Genomic DNA, 21,656 nt, shown 5'->3' with positions numbered 1-21,656 from the left:
TCCTTGTGACAACACAGTCATGCAGGTATTATGTTTTGACCAAAGTTACTGATACCCAGGATTATGTGAAGGATGGTGTGTGTAAATGGTGAGATAAGTAATAAGCAGATGAAAAGTTACGGATCTGATGTTCTCAATTTTCATTCTGTCCTCAACTGTTGGGTTCAGATCCAAACTTCAGATGCAACTCAGCCATTACTAAAGCTTGTGGTGACCAAAAAGAAGTTGATCTTTTCCCGTTATGCACCCCCTAACCTACCTTGGATCTTTTTTTGCCACTGTTCACAAAGGGATGTGGTCAGCCATAGTTCTTGAGCTTCATCACTTTTTCAGATAAGCTAGCATTTATTTTTCTTAGTCTTTCTAGTTATTAATCCCTTACCCTTGTACTTTTCGTACTTCTGTAAATACCATCGTTGGTATCTATTCCTTCCTTTACTCGCCAGTGTATTTTTTTTTACCATTTTTTGTAATAACCCCTTTTCCTTCTTTCTAACCTACTTAGAAAAGTTTTTTTTATTATCTGCTTTATTCCTTTTTGTTGTAGAATTGCTGAGAAGGGCTCTTCCGACTTCAAAAAGTGTTCAAAATGTGGGCACAAGTTGCCTGTTTCTGATGCCCATAATCTTTGTACTTATTGTTTAGGTCTGCAGCACCTGCAAGAAGACTGTTCAGTCTGTCACAAGTTTAATCACCATGCTTTAGTGGACAGAAAGAAGAAACTGATACTAAAAGGCTTGTTGCCTTCCTCTTTTGGAGAAGCTATTTCAGGGGCTCAGTCCCCCAAACTCAAGTCCAATAAGTTGAAGTCTCCTGCTGCTTCCCCTTCTCCATCCTTGGAGTTGTCCAGGAAGAGGACGAAGTTGGAGTCAAGGAGGTCCCAAACCTCTTAAGTTCTTGACTGTTTACTAGACTAATGACCACTGGGGGCCTTTTTTAATCCTAGCCATGCATCCCAAATCTGACAAGTTCTGATACCCTTTATAAATGTATGCAGGGGCTTGGGAGATGAAACATTTACAAGCGGGGACCTGGGAGATAAACCACTTATAGGTTGCCTTTGTCCATTAGAGACATAGGTGCTAAACCAGGGATGAATTTCCTGTTCCCCATCTAGTTTTCCCAAGTTGCAATTGAATTGGGTTTGGGAGAAACTCTTCTCCACACAGATGGGGGAGCCTGTGCCAGATACTGGGATACATACCTGTCTCTCCAGCTGGACCTATTCATATCACAGGCAAGATTCAAGTCTTTAGAACTGGTAATTCTGGTGTTGTCTATTTTGTGGATATGCAAGAGGTCCATCAGCGTGGGGTCTGACAGTACTCTGTGTCAGACATTGTTCTCCCCTCAAAAGCCTGTAGGAGACTGAATACAGGGGTAGGGCCTTGAGGGGGTCTGCATAGGGCATTTTGCTTACGCCCTATATTATTTTAGTGATGAACCATTGTGGACGTTCCATTTGTTGGATATACCTAGTTAGGTACATACCTAAGAGGGCATTGTACTCAGTGATAGGTCTGATGAATGCAGAATACAGTGGAACAGTGACTTCCTTTGACTTACATGTCATATGTTTGTTTATAGGTTGAGCAACATAGAATGATTTCCTCACTACTGTAGACACATGATGGTCAAAGGCTAGATTACTGTCTGTGTCCTAAGTCCTTGACTACTGGGTCAACTCTAAGGGACATGTCAGTATGATAATTACCAGGTGTGGATGACTTCCCGAAGGATACTATTATGCATTTCTTGGCATTTAGTTATAGTCCATGGCTCTGACAAAAGTTTTGTCTGTGTCGGCTCTGACAAAAGTTTTGTCTGTGTCGGCTCTGACAAAAGTTTTGTCTGTGTCGGCTCTGACAAAAGTTTTGTCTGCGTCGGCTCTGACAAAGGTTTTGTCTGCGTCGGCTCTGACAAAGGTTTTGTCTGCGTCGGCTCTGACAAAGGTTTTGTCTGCGTCGGCTCTGACAAAGGTTTTGTCTGCGTCGGCTCTGACAAAGTTTGTCTGCGTCGGCTCTGACAAAGGTTTTGTCTGCGTCGGCTCTGACAAAGGTTTTGTCTCGTCGGCTCTGACAAAGGTTTTCTCGTCGGCTCTGACAAAGGTTTTGTCTGTCGGCTCTGACACAGGTTTTGTCTGCGGCTCTGACACAGGTTTTGTCTCGGCTCTGACACAGGTTTTGTCTGCGTCGGCTCTGACACAGGTTTTGTCTGCGTCGGCTCTGACACAGGTTTTGTCTGCGTCGGCTCTGACACAGGTTTTGTCTGCGTCGGCTCTGACACAGGTTTTGTCTGCGTCGGCTCTGGCACAGGTTTTGTCTCGTCGGCTCTGACACAGGTTTGTCTCGTCGGCTCTGACACAGGTTTTGTCGTCGGCTCTGACACAGGTTTTGTCTGCGTCGGCTCTGACACAGGTTTTGTCTGCGTCGGCTCTGACACAGGTTTTGTCTGCGTCGGCTCTGACACAGGTTTTGTCTGCGTCGGCTCTGACACAGGTTTTGTCTGCGTCGGCTCTGACAGGTTTTGTCTGCGTCGGCTCTGACAGGTTTTGTCTGCGTCGGCTCTGACACAGGTTTTGTCTGCTCTGATCGGCTCTGACACAGGTTTTGTCTGCTCTGATCGGCTCTGACACAGGTTTTGTCTGCTCTGATCGGCTCTGACACAGGTTTTGTCTGCTCTGATCGGCTCTGACACAGGTTTTGTCTGCTCTGATCGGCTCTGACACAGGTTTTGTCTGCTCTGATCGGCTCTGACACAGGTTTTGTCTGCTCTGATCGGTTCTGACACAGGTTTTGTCTGCTCTGATCGGCTCTGACACAGGTTTTGTCTGCTCTGATCGGCTCTGACACAGGTTTTGTCTGCTCTGTTCGGCTCTGACACAGGTTTTGTCTGCTCTGATCGGCTCTGACACAGGTTTTGTCTGCTCTGATCGGCTCTGACACAGGTTTTGTCTGCTCTGATCGGCTCTGACACAGGTTTTGTCTGCTCTGATCGGCTCTGACACAGGTTTTGTCTGCTCTGATCGGCTCTGACACAGGTTTTGTCTGTGTCTGCTCTGATCGGCTCTGACACAGGTTTTGTCTGTGTCTGCTCTGATCGGCTCTGACACAGGTTTTGTCTGTGTCTGCTCTGATCGGCTCTGACACAGGTTTTGTCTGTGTCTGCTCTGATCGGCTCTGACACAGGTTTTGTCTGTGTCTGCTCTGATCGGCTCTGACACAGGTTTTGTCTGTGTCTGCTCTGATCGGCTCTGACACAGGTTTTGTCTGTGTCTGCTCTGATCGGCTCTGATACAGGTTTTGTCTGTGTCTGCTCTGATCGGCTCTGACACAGGTTTTGTCTGTGTCTGCTCTGATCGGCTCTGACACAGGTTTTGTCTGTGTCTGCTCTGATCGGCTCTGACACAGGTTTTGTCTGTGTCTGGCATAAATGTTCAACAGGAAGGGCAATGTGGGATTCAATGACCACTCCTAATTTGCAGTCATCTGCAAATTTAATTACCAGAGACCGTTGACAGTGGCTTTGAAGAAAGAAGAAATATCAAAAAGTAACGGATCACAGACTGATCCTTAAGAGATTCCACTTGACTGGCCTCTTTTTGTAGAGGTGGACTCCCCAATTCTAACTTCCTGGGTCCTGTCTGTAAGCCAGTTGGCTATCCACTGGGTGACATACAGGTTTGTACGTAACCTCTTGAGTTTGTCAACAATGCCCGAGTGAGGTATTGTCAGATGCCTTGGCCAGGTTAAGGTAGGTAGTGTGAACCATTTTGCCCTCATCATTGGTTTGGTGACCTCAGTGAAATCAACCAGGTTGAGTAGGCATGATCTGCCCTTGAAACCAATCTGGGTTGGGTCCAGTGTTTGGAGGTTTGCTATATCATTGATCATTGATCATTTCCATGATAATTCTTTCCATGGCTTTGCATATAAGACTAGTGAGACTTACGGGTCTGTAGATGGCTCACCTTTGTGCAGAGGGATGTCTGTTGCTATTCTCCATTTATGAGGCCTGTTTAGAGGCTACAGTTAAATAGCAATTCCAGAGGGGTCTAATCGGTCATGTTTCTTGCTATTAAGAAGGCATCCTGGGATACTGTTTGGGCCCCACTGATGCATTGTTTTTGGCCTTAGAGAGAGCATTAAGGACCACTTCCCCAGTGATAGCAGGGGGAGTTGTATTTGATGGTATTTCCTGAGGGAAGGTTGAGAAGGGAGAGAGAGAGGTAAAGTTAGAGCTGAAATTGTCAGCCAAGTAGGTTTGCTGCATCTTCTGGCTCAGTATAGGTGGCTCCATTTACAATGAGCTGTGTACACAATTGTGTATTGCCTTTGAAGTTGCGGACATAGCTAAAGAATGCCTTGTGGTTGTCCTTGGCCTGGGAGGCCAAATTCACCACATTTAGTTTTGGTAGACGTTATTTGTCCTCTGGGTTGCTTTGGTTTGATCATCATTCATCAATCATTTATTATCATTCATTTATTATCACTTTTTATCTGTTAATAAATTTCTAAAAATTCCTTTTGCTGCTACTGCTCTTGTTTATATTTTATTATTAGTTTATTGGTGGTTCTTGTTTCTTTGTTTTAGTTTGAGTGTGCTTTTATCCTGCTGGGTGCTGCACCTCCTAATTTTTGCCATGATTTTCTTCTTTCTGTTGTACAGCTTATTGATTTTGTGATTCCACCAGGATAGCTTATTCTTTTTTGTTAGTTCTGTACTTCCTACTGGTGGGTATAGCTGCCTCTATGCAGCTGTTAACATGCTTGTCTAGGATTTCTGTGAAAAAATCTGCATAGGCAGCAGTGTTCTCAGCTTTTATGGAGGCTTGAAATTTTGCCAGGTTAGCCTTAGAGTAGTTCCTAAATATTCCAGGTTCAGCTGGGAGTTCAGGTTTTATTTTTCCTTCAAGGGAGACCATTTTGTGGTCTGACCAAAACAGGGAAGACATTACAGGAGGGTATGTGCAGCACTGCCCCATGTTAGTGAGGACCAGATCCAGTATGGTTGCAGCCCTGGTTGGTGTATTGAATATCTGGTCCAGGGAGTTTGTGTTTACAAAATCCAGGAATCTCTGCTTGTGCGCTTCTCATCTTATAGAGTTCCCAGTTAATAGTGGGGTCATTAAAGTTGCATTTCAGTATGGTGTTTGGTTGGATGGTGAGTGTTTCCAATAAGTTTAAATACATGGTATGGGTTTCCTGGGTCATAGAGGGGGATCTATAGCTTGCAAGGAAATAGTATTGGATTTTGCCTGTGATGATATGAACATGAAGCAGCTCAAGTGCATTGTCCTGTTTGACTAGCCTTGAAGTATATTTATTTTAGATGTAAATAGAGACACCGCCACCTTTAGTCCTTGTCTATGTAGTAGCTGGTCTAAATGTGTGGATTGCATTATAATCTTGCACTGTTGGTGTCATCTCTGCAGCCTTAAAGCATGTCTCAGTGACCGCACAGACATCAGCATTCTCTATGGTGGAGAGAGCTTCTAGGGAATGGAGTTTTTTGTTTAGACTTAGCACTGAGCAGTAATACCTGTAATTTTTCTTGGCTTTCATTTGCTAGGTCAGAAGTACTTTCATTTTGGCATTACATAAAAAAGGCAGTATTGGAGAGGGGGGGTGGGCAATGTTTTAGGTAATATTCAAAAGCCAAGAGGGGAGAGGTGAAGACCATCACTGGCAAAGCAGTGTGGATGTTCTTCATGTTTCACTGTTGCAGTCATCACATTTGGGTTATCTGCCTGCAGGTAGCCCTCAGTCGGCCTGAATACCAGAGTCTTGGGATTTCTGCATCAGATGCTGTCACTTCTTCCATGACGTCAGGATGTCATGGGTATAAAACATGCAGCTGATACCATTACTTCAGTCTTTCTTGCCATGCAGTGTCCGAAGCAGAAGCAGTTCACAAGTGCCGGTCGGCCGCCTCCTGAAATTTTCATTTTTCGAGTTTCAGACCTGACGTCTTCTAAAAGATAAGTACCCCGTTGGGGATCCTTTTTCTTGCTCTAACAGATGTCAGAAAAAGTTAATAATCGTCTTGCCTGTAGAAAGCAAATACCTCACAGAGATTTTCATTTTTACTGCGTCATCTGTTTAGCCCCAGACCACGATGTTCCTCTCTGTCCGTTGTGTGCCTTGTTCAGCACCCGAACTATTCGTCGTCTGGCTATCTTTGTTGCTAAATTCTTTCTCTCATTCTCCATATTCCGTAAAAAAGTAAGGCTAAAGACAGAGATAGGCCGGTACTCATTGGGGCACTTTCGCAGCCCTCCTGATACCCGCTTCTACAGATTCGCAGGCCTCTGCTGAGACCCTTTCGTAGTCTGGTATTGAAAAATGTATTTTAATTTGTGTGCTTCTATGCTTTGCTGGATCCAAAGTCTTCTTAAGACACACAGTATTGCTGTGCTGTTTACTGCTGAATCAGAGACACAGAGCTTTGCATGATTCCATCAAGTCTTTCAAATTGCACACTGATGAAATATATTTTGCAGCTGTAGGCACAGTTACAGATAACTTACTTTTATAACAAATGACATGTACTCTTTCTGTCAGTTTGTAGCATATATTTACAATGTTTTCCTTCATTACAGATATGAATGATTTCTACATATGTTGTCTCTCTCTGTCCTCTCTCACATAACTGAACTACTACAATTGTTATATAGAGTGCTAGTCACGCACATAGATTTTATTTCCTCTTGGTGCCCGTTTTGGCCTTCTGTGGGAAGTCACGTAATGTCTGTTTTTAGACTTTTCTATTGTCTTGTCAGCAGATGTCCTTCAAGGATGCATCTGCAGCCCTAACATATGGGTTGTCCTGCCTCAGGCAGCCCTTCGCTGACGATTCCAAAGTCTGGGTCTGGCCTCGGCGATGTCGCACTTCACTTGACGTCATAGCTGCTGTTTGCTCGGGTATAAAGGCATCAGCCGTTGCCATTCTCAGTCTTTCTTGCGTAGGCGTGCCCGAAGCAGAAGCTGTTAGCAAGTGCGGTCGGTCAGATCCAGAAGATTTCTACTACCGAAGACTTCTAAAAAGCTAAGTACCCGTTGGGAGACTCTTTCTTGCCTCAGCCGATGTCAGACAAAGTAAATAATTGTTTAACTTGTGGGAAACAAATACCTCATAAGGATTTCCACTCTTGCTGCCTTCCTTGCTTAGGCCCAGACCACAAGCGTATCAGCTTGTCTAGCCTTGTGCTTCCTTCAACCGACGGACACTTAGGCGTCGATTGATTCGGAGTTACAGAGGAGTTTTTGGTCAGCTTTGCATACTAAGAAAATGCGGTGAGGAGACCTCGACTACTCAATTAGCTAAAAGCGCCAAGGAAAAGGACCGACATTAAGCTGGTCCAGCGGTTTTAACTAAGAAACCACGGTTAGGCTAACGGAGTGTCTCGGTTTTAGGCTGAAACGAGCCCCTGTTCTTCCTTGACGGCATGCCTCCGATAGCGAGGCCTCACAGAACATAGCTGAATCTGCTACTGAATTTACTGTTACAGAAGCAGCCACCCAGGATTTGTCAGGATACTATTCCTTTAGACATATCTACCCTGCATGGGGCTGCTAGACCCCCTGCTTCTATATAACCATCTATCAAGGCTTTTGCCAAGGGCTAAAAACAGCTAAATCTTCTAAGGCCTTACCTGCTAAAAACTCCTTTCACATAGGCCCTACCTCTAGTTCCCAAATACTCAGCCTGGCTGAGGATCTCATTCTATGATCAGGGGATCCCAACCTGCGCCCAGACAGGGCCTCTCAGGCCCCCTCCAGACAAGAGGCCTAGGACTGAACCCCCAGAACTGTCTCTACAGATTATTCCTTCGGATGACTCAGACATTTCAGACCCTCACGAAGGCCCATATTCTCCTTATGAGATTCTGATGCAGAAGACTCCATTCCTTCTGCTTCTCCTCCTGAAGAATTTTCCTTTGGAAACCTTGCATGCTATGAGGGATCACTTCAATGGCAGGGGCCAGGATTTTTCAGATTCAAGGAAAAGGCTAAGGACCTTTTTACACTTCACCACAGCATGGGCCTTTAGCCATTCAAAATGCCAGTACTAACAGTTGTTGATGATGCATATAAATGATGCCTGGCTACTTTGCCCTGATTCTCTTCCTCCGGCCCCTGCCAAGCCAGACAGATATTACAGGGGGTCGGACACTCATTACCATTTGTATAAGGCTCCTGTTGCAGACCCTGAAACCATTTCACAGGGCCCTAAAGGTGTGGCAGCTGCCTCTGCCAAAACCTCTTCCCTCTGAAAGGGAATCTAGAGCATTAGAGAGATGGGGTAAAGGTTTATACTTCTGCTACTCTTTTCCGACCAGGGCCTTGAACTGTCAATTTCACATAATTCAGTACAGGAATTTTGTTGTTAGACCAGTTAAATAAAAACTGTCTTCTCCTGAACCTTTAGACCGCAAGTCTCTTCAGGATTTGGTACATAACTCTCAGCAGGTCAGTAACCATTTCTTAAAATGTGGCTATATATATTATTGATGCACTGGAGGCTTCCTTTAGATCAGCTATGACTGGAACAGTGATTGAAGGCATGCCTGGTTAAAGAACAATCCTTACCAGATCATGTTAAGTCAAAACTCTAGATGCTCCCATGGAGAAACAAAGTTTGTTTGGCTCCCTACTGCAGGGAGGAGGTTCTAAAGAAGGTGGAAGAAAAAGCAAAATCTGTCCAAACAGTCAAAGTTTCTTACAGGTCCAACCTCCGAGGTTTAGCAGCGAAATTGGCCTTGAAGAATTGGTCCTTTCAGACAACTCCAGGCGCGCAGAGGCAGAAATAGGCGCCCAAGAGGCAGAGGTCAATCTAGGGGTGCCTACAGGGGGCGTCAGTGGCAACCTACCAACCAGAGAAGTACTGCCACAGATCAACTACAACCACTTCCACAGGGCAGACACAATGACTTGGCTCTGGTTCCACCTACCAGGGAACAACTGGAAGCACCCTTGAAATTCGGGAAAGCTAACCTTATTTTTCCGACAACTGGCATTACATTACAGGAGACAAATGGACTTTATAAACAATAGACAAGGGCTACAGGTTTCACTTCCACACTCTACCAAAAAAGAGAGGAATGCCAAACCTACCACCAAGCCAAAAACAGACTCTCGAGAACAAATCAACAACTTACTACTAGGATGAGGCTATAGAAGAGGTACCACCTATGGAACAAGGCCAAGGATTTTACTCCAGGCTTTTCCATGTACCAAGAAAAGAAAATCAATGGAGACCTATTCTAGACTTGTCGCACTCAATCACATACCCTCATTGTTCCAAATTCAAAATGCTGACCCTCCAGCAGCTTCTTCCCATGCTGGGCAAGGGAGTCTTGGCTGGTGACTCTAGATCTCAAGGAGGCATACCTGCGTCCCTATCGACCCTGATTGCAGAAGGCACCTCAGATTTCTTGCAGGATCAGAGCATTATCAATTCTCAGCGCATTGCCATTTGAAGCATCTACTGCGCCCAGAGTATTCACGGAAATACCTGGCATCAGTAATTGCTCATTGCAGGCTTCAGGGAATTCAAATTTACTGCCCTTACCTGGGCGACTGCCTAATACAAAGCCGGACAACAAGGCAAAATTAACAAAAGATTTGGAAAATGTCATACACAACTGTTGCAAGCCCTTGGGATACACAGTCAACATGCAAAAGTCAAGACTGAAGTACCATCCCAAAAGGATAACATTCTTGGGTGCAGAACTGGATACATCAACTCAGATGGCATTTCTCACAGAGGAAAAACAAAAGCAAACTACCAGTCTACTTCATGACATTAACAACACAAACTCGGCTTACTGCAAGGAAAGTCCTGCAAGCCCTAGGGCTACATGGCATCCTGCATAATATTGGTTCCACATGCCAGGCTGCATATGAGAAAGCCTGATAATGGTACCTAAAGGAATGTATGGTCTCCAACACAAGCACAGTCTAGAAGCCCAGATTCCAATAATTCCATGCCTGAAACACTGCAGAATTCCTGTGGTGGGCTCAGGCCTGTCAGTTGAGCGAGGAGGCTTGCCTTTCCACAAACCTCATCCAAGCCAGACCATCACCACGGACGCCTCAGACCCCTGGGATGGGGGGCACACATGGTGGACAAGTGTATACAGGCCTATGGACCCAAGACCAGCTGAATCTGCACATAAATCTAAAGGAGATGCTGGCAGTGAAACATGCGATCAGGCATTCAGACCACTCCTTCAACAGGGTCATCTGCTGATAAGGACGGACATTACCACAGTCATGTGGTACATCAACAAACAAGGGAGGTACACATTCATATCCTCTATGCGGATGGCAATGGACCTGTGTGGAATGTGGCACTGAATCTCAACATTCAACTTCAGGCCAGATTTGTACCAGGAAAAGAAAATTACTCTAGCAGACACCTTAAGCAGAACTACCACGGATGCTCACGAATGGATGCTGCATCCGGAGCTATCTTCAAAGCCATAACAAAGACATGGGGACTACCAGAGATAGACCTGTTAGCCTCCCCACACAACCACCAATTGAAGAAATTCTGCACAAGAGCATACCACCCACTTGCTTGGAGGTGGACTCCCTTTCCTTCAGCTGGAAAACCTGACAGCATATGCATTCCACCTCTTCCCCTTGATGTACAAAGTTCTACTGAAGATCAGAGAGGATCAGCCAAGGGTAATCCTGATAGCTCCAGACTGGCGAGGCAACATTGGTACCGCTACTGCCAAGGAGAAGCATGTCGGACTACATTTTGCATGGCCTCTACCTTTATGTCCCTTGCTTCTAACACAGGACAACTACAAGATCCCTACATCCAAACTTGAAAACACTGCAGCTAGCTGCTTGGAATATTACATAAAACAAAATAGCAGGTTTATCTCTAGAGGGTTAGGATATTTATCCTGGAGGCAACGCAGACCCTCCACAAGGAAGACTTATTCAGCCAAGTGGAAAGATACCTCATTTTGGAGTACGGCAAGGGAGAAAAATGTCATCGTGTAAACATAGCGCACATCCTGGAATGTTTAGTGGAACTTCATTTCCACAATGTCCTGTCTTTTCTCCCGATTAAGATTCGGCCATCAACAGGCGTTCAATAAGAATACAACATGGATCTTTTCCTATCTTCTTTCCTCATGTCCTCTACTTCCAGGCAGTTCTTGGAAGGAATCAAAATGTAAAACCTCCAAGAAAACCACCTTTACCCTACGCCGAGATCTCAATCCTTGTGCTGGAAAATTAACACTTCCCTTTTGAACCAGCAGCAGCAACAGCAGAATTACAGTTCGCATGCTTGGAAAACACCTTTCTGCTGCCAGCAATCACTCTCCAGCAAGAAAGGGTGGTCTTGAGTTACAGGCATTGATGGCAGTACAGCCCTTCCTTATCTTCCATCAGGACAGGGGTCTCTCTCTGAGTGCTAACCCTACCTTTATGCCAAAAGTAGTTTTGGTATCTTTGAACCCAGCGATTCATCTGCACCTGTTCATTTCTTCCCCAACCCAGATTGAGGGGAAAGATCACTACATACATTGGATATTGCACAAAGACAATTACGCTTCTACTATCTGACAACAGGGCAAAGACCAACGGAAAACTGACTGTCCTTCTGGTAGCATGTGTAAACAGGGAATGCAAGAGGAAAAGCAATTTCAAAACAAGATGAATCTCAGTAAAATGGAGTAGGAAATTGCATTGATTTTCTACTCTTTTTTCATGGAAAGACAACTCCTGAAAATAGTCAGGACACTCCGTTCCACAAGAGCTACAATAGCCACCACTCACAGCTTTCCCTATTTAGGTGGCATACTGCAAGACATTTTAGAAGCTACTACTTGGAGCTCCATTCACGCCGTTACCTGCTGTAAGCATTATAATCTTCCTCCTTATATAAAGATCCCCGAGCAGGTTTTGCAACTGCATGTTTTGCAAGGGATCTTAACCATACCATCTTTTATCTTAGTACCCTCCTCTGGTTTGGCTACCATAGGGTATTTCTACCATGTATTGGGACTGCGCAGATGCATCCTTGAAGGACATAGTACAGTTTTGTACCTGCACATAAATGTAGTTGTCCAATAGGTATGCATCTGGAATCAGAATACCGTCTCCTTCCCCTCTGTGGTATTCCTAGAGTATTTACCCCTCTTTTAGGCTAGCTGGAGAATCTATTATGGCTTGTTGTTGTATGTGTATATATATTATTTTTTATATTGTTCTTTGCTCTACTGTTTGGAAATTATTTTGCATTTATCCAAATTCTAACCTTCTGAGAGGCACCTTGGCATCTCGGGGCAAGAAACACTTTGAGGAAAAGGCCGCCGGCTGATGCGCTTTATACCGAGTCGGCAGCAGCTGGACGCGCCGGGTGAAATGCTGACATCAGCGGTGGCTGGGCTTTTGGAATCCGGCCCACGACCCGAAGAGCTGCCTGGCAGAACAACCATATATTGGGACACAGATGCATACTACTCCGGACATCTACATTATGGTAGGTACAAAACTGTGCCTTTCTGCTGATGTGAAAATGCAAATACTGCGCATTCAGAATAACAGAAGTGAAACATATCTGTTCTGTTCTATTGAAAAAACATCACGTATTATTGAGTTTAGATTATTTGTTCTGCTGCAAACATGAAAAGCGTAATGTGACCACTTGTTTTTTCAATATTACTTTTACCATTGATTTTCTAAATGCCTTGAGTGAAGCCTGTCTGTTAACATATAGTATGAATGCCATTTACATTTACTTTAAACTCTATACATATATTCAAACAAACTTTTTTTGCTGTGCTAGTTTGGTGGAGAGAGCTTCTAGGGAATGGAGTTTTTTGTTTAGACTTAGCACTGAGCAGTAATACCTGTAATTTTTCTTGGCTTTCATTTGCTAGGTCAGAAGTACTTTCATTTTGGCATTACTTAAAAAAGGCAGTATTGGAGGGTGGGGGTGGGCAATGTTTTAGGTAATATTCAAAAGCCAAGAGGGGAGAGGTGAAGACCATCACTGGCAAAGCAGTGTGGATGTTCTTCATGTTTCACTGTTGCAGTCATCACATTTGGGTTATCTGCCTGCAGGTAGCCCTCAGTCGGCCTGAATACCAGAGTCATGGGATTTCTGCATCGGATGCTGTCGCTTCTTCCATGACGTCAGGACGTCATGGGTATAAAACATGCAGCTGATACCATTACTTCAGTCTTTCTTGCCATGCAGTGTCCGAAGCAGAAGTAGTTCGCAAGTGCCGGTCGGCCGCCTCCTGAAATTTTCATTTTTCGAGTTTCAGACCTGACGTCTTCTAAAAGATAAGTACCCCGTTGGGGATCCTTTTTTCTTCCTCTAACAGATGTCAGAAAAAGTTAATTGTCTTGCCTGTAGAAAGCAAATACCTCAGAGATTTTCATTTTTACTGCGTCATCTGTTTAGCCCCAGACCACGATGTACCTCTCTGTCCGTTTTGTGCCTTGTTCAGCACCCGAACTATTCGTCGTCTGGCTATCTTTGTTGCTAAATTCTTTCTCTCGTTCTCCGTATTCTGTAAAACAGTAAGGCTAAAGACAGAGATAGGCTGGTACTCAGTGAGGCACTTTCGCAGCCCCCGTGATACCCGCTTCTACAGATTCGCAGGCCTCTGCTTGAGACCCTTTCGTAGTCTGGTATTGAAAAATGTATTTTAATTTGTGTGCTTCTATGCTTTGCTGGATCCAAAGTCTTCTTAAGACACACAGTATTGCTGTGCTGTTTACTGCTGAATCAGAGACACAGAGCTTTGCATGATTCCATCAAGTCTTTCAAATTGCACACTGATGAAATATATTTTGCAGCTGTAGGCACAGTTACAGATAACTTATTTTTATAACAAATGACATGTACCCTTTCTGTCAGTTTGTAGCATATATTTACAAAGTTTTCCTTCATTACAGATATGAATGATTTCTACATATGTTGTCTCTCTCTGTCCCTCTCTCACATAACTGAACTACAATTGTTATATAGAGTGCTAGTCACGCACATAGATTTTATTTCCTCTTGGTGCCCTTTTTGGCCTTCTGTGGGAAGTCACGTAATGTCTGTTTTTAGACTTTTCTATTGTCCTGTCAGCAGTTCTGCTGATGTGAAAATGCACAAATGCACTCAATTAGAATAACAGAAGTATGAAAGGAAACATCTGTTCTGTTCCTATTGAAAAAACATCACGTATTGTTGAGTTTAGATTATTTGTTCTGCAAACATGAGAAAAGCATGTGATACTTGTTTTTCAATATTGCTTTGTTAGGATTTTTCTGATGCTGTGAAGTGAAGCCTGTCTGTTATACATATAGTATGAATGCCCATTTTACATTGCTAAACTCTATACATATATTCAAGCAAACTTTTTATTATATGCTTTATCTTTCAGCATATTTACAACAGAATTAATTTCAGCCTTATATTCATAATCTCTAAAAGGGATGCCGCAAGTTGCTTCTTCGACTATGGAACCTGCGGATGTCTCTATCTTGGATGGGTCCAGAGCCGCTGTGTAGGCACCGGCTTCTGAGGGTGTATTCCAACATTCTGATGTTCGTATTAAACCGACATCTTCGTTTTTGACTAAATCTACAGAGTTTCTCAGGCCCAGGGTTCGCACTTTGCCTAGAAAACAGACGACCATAGCGCATGCTCAAGCTCCCATGCCACGGAAACAAAGGCTTAGACTGGCTGAAGAACTTATAGCTTTAATTAGGGGAAGCCAGCCTTCCCCCTCTATAAGACAAAGGATTGATTTTCCTTCTGATTCTACAGACCATGAGCCTGACGAGACTGATCCCTCCGATTACCAGGACATTACCTTATCTACCTATGAGGATTCAGATGCAGAGGATTCCATCCACTCTGCCACCCCTCCAGAGGACATTTCTTTTGGTGAAACTTTGCATACCTTAAGAGAGCATTTCCGCTGGGAATGCCAGGACTACCCACAGTCCAAAAAAAAAGACTCAGAGAATTTTTAGACATGCCTCAGCACAGGCCTCTAGCTACACCCCCTGTTCTGGAGATTGTAGATGATGTCTTCTTGGAATCCAGTCTTACCCCTGATACATTGCCTCCAGCTGCCAGGAAACCTGACAGATACTACGGAGTACCTGACTCTTACAAGTTTCTCTTTAAGAATCCTACTGCGGATCCAGAGACCATTTCCCAGGGACCTAAAGGCATTAAGGCTACAATAGCCAAAAGCCCTACCCCTTCTGACAGGAACTCTAGGGCTTTAGACAGATTGGATAAGAAGATGTACACCTCTGCTACTCTTGCCATCAGGGCTTTAAATTGCCAGTTTCGTATGTTAGTGTCAGCAACATATGGAGCTAATTAAACAGAAAATGATGTTGATTCCTGATTGTGCAGAACATAAAGATTTACAAATGGTAATGCATTCTGCTAACCAAGTTGGAAAACATAATTTGCAATGTGATTTTGATACCTTAGAAGCATCTTACAGGACTGCTGTCACTGGGTCTGTTCTTAGAAGGCATGCTTGGCTTAAGGAACATATCTTGCCAGACTGTTAAAGCAAAATTACTAAATGCACCACTAAATCAAGAACGCCTGTTTGGCAATAAAGCAGAAGTCGTCCTCAAAAAGATGGAGGAAAAAGCTAAATCTATGCAAACTGTTAAGTATTTCCTACAGGTACAGCCACCTAGATTCAGTAGGCATTGGCCTTCTAAAAACTGATCCTTTCCAGTCCTTCCCAGACCTTCTCAGTCCTAACCTAGGGACAGCATACCACCACGATTACAGTCTCAGGGTATGCACAGATCTAAGCAATGGAATGCTCCCACCTCTAAAACAGGGAGCAGTAAGCCAACATCCTATGGTAAAATCTCACAATGACTTATCCTTAATTCTTCCAAGCCTTGCCCAAGTACTTGCACCCTTAGGAGGAAAACTTGCCCTACATTCAAAAAAACGGGAGTACATCACCCAGGACATTGTATCCCAGGGATGCAGTTTCTAGTTCCACTCACTGCCAACCCCAAGCGGATGGCCAGACCTCCCCCCAAACCAGTGGCCAGAGGCCCAAAAGCAAGTACTTCCTCTTCTCAGTATCAAGGCTATTCGACCTGTCCCAGCAGAACATAGGGGACAAGGCTTTTACTCCAACTGTTTCTGCTACCCAGGAAAGGAAACTCTTGGAGCCCTATCCTGGATCTGTCTATTCTCAACAACATGTTGGTGGTTCCAAGGTTCAGGATGCTTACTCTCCAACAACTGCTTCCTATGCCAGCCAAGGACTCCTGGCTGGCCACCCTAGACTTAAAAGAAGCTTATCTGCACATCCCCATAAGGGAATCTTGCAGGAAATACCTACGTTTCAGAGCAGGCTGTATGCATTATCAGTTCTCTGCACTTCCCTTTGGCTTATCTTCTGCTCCCAGGGTATTCACAAAATGCCTAGCTCCAGCCATTGCGTATTGCAGGCAGAGAAAAATTCAAATTTACAAATACTTGCACGATTGCCTGATTCAGGCGGACAGTCAGGAATTGCTACTCCAGCACCTGACATTTGTAAAAAGATTTCTAACTTCACTGGGGTACACCATCAACGAAAATAAATCACATCAGGTACCCAGCCAGCAGATTGTATTCCTGGGAGCAAGCTTGAACACAGCTTCCCAGATGGCATTCCTTACTCCAGAAAAACAAATGTATTTGACAAACTACTTCAGTCTACTGGCCACCAAAACCCAGCTATCTGCAGGAAAAATACTGCAAGCCCTAGGGTTCATGGCCTCTGGCATTCTACTAATTCCATATGCAAGACTGCATGTGAGGGAACTTCAGTGGTACTTAAGTCTCTGGTGTCAACTTTCTCAGGACCTGGAAACAAGGATTCCTATCATTCCTTGCCTAAGGGCAGAGTTTCTTTGGTGGTCAGAGGCCTGCTGCCACAACAAAGGAATCCCTTTCACTCTACCCCCTGCCACCCAAACCCTAACAGACGCATGAGAATGCATGGGGGGCTCACATGGCAGGACAAGGTATTCAAGGCAAATGGAGCCCAAAGAAAATGCACCTGCATATCAATCAGAAATAAATGTTACCTGTACAGAATGCTCTGACAGCCTTCAAATGTCTTATTCTTCCAGGGCAACTATTGATAGACAGACAACACCACAATTATGTGGTACAGCAGGGGGGACCCATTCCTACCCACTCTGCAGGTTAGCCATTGCTCTGTGGGACACAGCCCTGAGCAACCTAGTGCACCTGCAAGCTCAATTCCTGCCAGACAAACTAAATTCACTGGCAGACGACTTGAGCAGAAATCCAATGGACCCACACAAATGGAAACTGGAACCCAAATCATTCAAGCTGCTGATCCACAGGTGGGGGGCACCAGCAGTGGACCTCTTCACTTTCCCTCAGAACTTTCAGTTGAGCAAATATTGCACCAGAACTCCCCATAGCCAACCTTGGAATGTGGATGCTCTGTCCTTTACATGGGAAAACCTCTCAATCTATACCTTTCCCCCACTGCCCCTCCTCTAGAAGGTTCTACTAAAGATCAAACCGAACAAACTAAGGACAATCCTGTTTGCACCAGACTGACCATGCTAGCACTGGTACCCACCTTTGCGCAGTCTGACAGTACTGCCACCTTGGCACCTGGCATAGCCCCCCCCCCCCCCCGCGCTGTCCCAGCAGGAGGGCCAGATTTTGCATCCTCAGTTACAAACCCTGAACTTAGCCTGGTTCATCCCCTGAACCCTCAGTAAACAGGTGCTGGATGACATCCTGGAGGCAAAAAAGGCCTACTACTAGAAAATCCTGTTCAGAAAAGTGGAAAAGTTTCTGTTCTTGAAGCCAGTCTCAAGGAATGGACACAAATGTCCCAGCTTACCTCATATACTAGATTACTTAACAGAATTGTTCCACAAAGAGCTATCCTTCTCTTCAGTTAAGATTCATGCCTCTGCCATCTCAGCTCATTATAATACTGAGCCACCCCTATTCTCTCATCCTCTGGCCAAACAGTTCTTGAGAGGAGCCAAAAATTTAAGACCCCCCCCCAGTAGAGCTCCCACGCCAGCCTGGGACCTTAACTTTGTACTGGAAAAACTCACACTTTCACCCTTTGAACCTGCTGCTTCAGCAGAGTTAAAATTCCTCTCCTGGGAAACCGCTTTACTTCTAGCCATCACTTCAGCAAAAAGACTGTCTGAATTGCAGGCCCTTATGGCTGTGGAACCCTTCATTGGCTTTCATACGGACAGGGTTCCCACAGAACTAATCCATCATTTATGCCAAAGGTGGTATCTAGTGTGGCTTTAAACCAATCCATTAATTTGCCAGCTTTTTTCCCCCTAATCCTCAGAATGCAGAGGAAAGGATCCTGCACTCCCTGGACGTGCACAGGCAGCTTAGGTTCTATCTGGGCAGGACTAATCCTTTCTGAAAGTCTGACCAGCTGCTAGTCAGTTTTGCTACAGGGGCAGAGGGCAAACCATTTATACATGGATAGCATACTGCATCCATTTCTGCTGCAGACATCATGGGAAACCTGCCCTACAGGGGATCAGCGCACATTCCACTAGGGCTACGTCAATCTCTATTGCATTTCTCAGGGGAGTCCCTGCCAGAGACATCCTGGAAGCTGCAACCTGGAGCTCTGTACACACCTTCACCAAGCATTACCACTTGCCTGTCTTTTGTAAATCCAGAGCTGGATTTGCTACCGCAGCCTTACAGGGCCTGCTTGCCAGCCCTAATGCTTCTTGACTGCCTCCACCCATCCTTAGCTTTGGGAATCAACCCAAATGTGATGTATGCAACAGTGAAACACGAAGAACATAGTACAGTTGTGTACACTTACCGTAAATGTAGATGTTCAAGTGTATTCACTGTTGCAGTCCTGGTTACCCTCCCTCCAGCCCTTCTGACTTCTCTTACTTCTACCTATCCTTTTGGTTTGGCATACCTTATATCATTGGTATTTGCTTTTTGCTGGGGGTGTTCCACACCATGTAGTTGCTTCCTATTTAGGGGGCTCCTGACATCTGGGGCAAGTAAAACTGATGTAATGGCATCTGCCGCATGTTTTATTCCCGTGGCATCATGGAAGAAGCGACAGCATCCGACACAGAAATCCCAAGACTCTGGTATTCAAGCCAACTGAGGGCTACCTACAGGCAGATAACCCAAATGTGATGACTGTAACAGTGAATACACTCTAACATCTACATTTATGGTAAGTTTGCACAACTGTACTTTTGTTGACCATCTCCTTCCATGCTGACAAATATTGCACCCTCTTAAAATGACTCCAGAAACTAAGCCAATTAAAGTCTGTCATCTTTTGTTTGTATTGTGGCATTATCCTTGGAGAGGGTAAAATGCTGCTCAGTGCTAAGCTCATACCAGCCTGAGACACATAATCAGAGAGCTCAATTATGTTTGTCTTCGTATAGTTTAGGGAGGTATGTAACAAGTCCTATACTACCACGTGGACTATGACTGAGTCATACTGGTAGTTGTGGTCCAGTGACCTGGGTTTGTGCCTAATGTGGCGTAGCCTAGCCCTTGATAAACAACTGACTGTGACTTTCTCCTTACTCAGCCTAGTGAGAGGGACATCAGTGCATCTCACGATGGAGTCTCCAATGACCAGAATGTTGGATTGTGTAGTGGCTTTCCTTATGGGCTTTAGAGGTAGAGGTTCTGTGAAATTTGACTTTGTGTTATTGTAGGTGTTGTTTTGAAAGAGTGCATTTGGGGCTGCTGAGGTTATTTGTTGTGTACTTCATCTAGGAAGTCTTTGGGGTTTAGGAAGGTAACATTTAAGTGTCTCAGCATATGTGGGTATATGCCTGCTTTGAATTTTGTGATGGGTGCATTGTTTGAACTATTGACTTCTATGTAAAAGCTTTGCCTTCAGTGACATTGTATAACTACATATCTCATACCATATCAGTTTGTTTGAGAATTAGCTAGTTATCAGTAAGCAGGAGGAACTTTCTTCATTGTCTCAGGATGCCTGTATCCACCATGCTGGTAACAGAGATAGTAGGAAAGTTCAAATCCATGGCAACAGATCCCTTTTTATTGATTAGACAGTTGGCGTGAGAATATAAAGCAATATCAGGAGTATCCGTTTGCAACACTGGGGACAGTGCTTGTCACTGCAGACTAGTCCTCTGTGCAACTAGGTATTGGTAAAATTTCAGTCGTGCTTTTACAAGAACAGCAGCACTCAGCGTGTCTTTGTCTGTACAGGGCACTGCCAAACACTTGAGGGGAAGCTTAATGCATAGACCCTGAAAATTTGAGGATGAGGTATTTAGGCAGATATTTTGGTCAGATCTGACCACAAGCTAATCACCCTAAACATCCACATCCCATCCCCAACCCCCACACCCCCCATTAGGGAAACCACTATAAAAAATTTCTCCAAAGCCAACTTCACGCTTAAGATAGAAGTGTCAAACTTCACGACACCCATGCAAGACGGACAATAGAGGTACGACTGGTGAATCGTACACAAATGCACTATATAAGCACTTACATGAGTGCATGGATCGTGCTATCCCTAACTGAACCAAGATGCTATCCTCCAAAAAAAAAAAAAATAAAAAAATAAACAAACTCTACAACAGAAGAAAGAAACTGTTGCAAAAAAAGTGTAAAATCCCATGGATGGAGGAACTCCCTGGTCAGCCTCTGTAAGAAGCCAAGATCCCTCATAAAATCCTCCAAAGCTAATTACGAAAGCAAAATCGCCACGGATTCTAAAGACAACCACAAAGCATTCTATAGCTATGTCAAGAATCTCAGTGGCAACACTCAGATCTGCTCTGAGTTGCAGCACAATGACACTAAATATACAGAACCAACTGATATTGCCAACATCCTGGCAGATAGGCTCAGTGCTAAGTTTACCCCCTCTCACCCTCTAAAGAGCCCATTTCTGTACCGGAAGAATGCATAGTTCCTGCAGTTACGGCTGCACAGGTAAAAACTACACTCTCCAAAGCCAAGAACACAGCATCCATGGAATCTGACAACATCCCAGGCTGCATTCTACATGAACTACATAATGTACTGGCACCCCACCTTAGCACCATGTTCAGTCATAGCCTCACCTCAGGCTTTGTGCCCCACTGAATGGTGCACAGTGACGGTTATCCCACTCCACAAAGGGGGAGACACCACGGACCCCGGGAACTACTGCCCCATTAGCCTGACGAGCCTGGTCTGCAAGGCCATGGAATGTATCATCATGGAACTTGTAAACAAAGACATTGGTAATCTCCAAACTATGGACCCCACCCAGTTTGGGTTTGTAAAAGGCAGATCATGTCTCCTATATCTGATAGACTTTGTTTGAAGCAGTCACCAAAGCCGTAGACGAGAGTAAGGTGGTTCACACAGCCTATCTAGAGCACCCTAAGGCTTTTGACACCATCTCCCACTCTGGAATTATACATAAACTCACTAAACTAGGTATAAATCCCTATGTCACAAGATGTGTTACCAACTGACTCACTGTGAAGGTAGCAGATTCCAAATCAGACTTCAGACCAGTGACAAGTGGAGTACCACAGGGTTCAATCATGGGTCCTCCCCTGTTTGGTATCTACTTTTCTGAAGTACAGGCT

At 44.5% G+C, this 21,656-nt stretch overlaps 1 protein-coding gene across 1 annotated transcript in view; it reads left to right on the top strand.

Moving 5' to 3' along the window:
- The window catches only part of LOC122801280 (arf-GAP with coiled-coil, ANK repeat and PH domain-containing protein 2-like), a 2,104,317-nt gene that overhangs the window by 1,573,402 nt on the left and 509,259 nt on the right, over positions 1-21,656 (top strand). The window lies entirely within an intron of this gene.

Source organism: Protopterus annectens, chromosome 4.part1 (assembly GCF_019279795.1).
Source record: "Protopterus annectens isolate FY-2018-M chromosome 4.part1, PAN1.0, whole genome shotgun sequence".
In the NCBI taxonomy this organism is placed as follows: Eukaryota; Metazoa; Chordata; order Ceratodontiformes; family Protopteridae; genus Protopterus; species Protopterus annectens.
The sequence above is the reverse complement of the archived record's forward strand: the minus strand, read 5'-3'. Positions and strand labels throughout refer to the sequence as shown.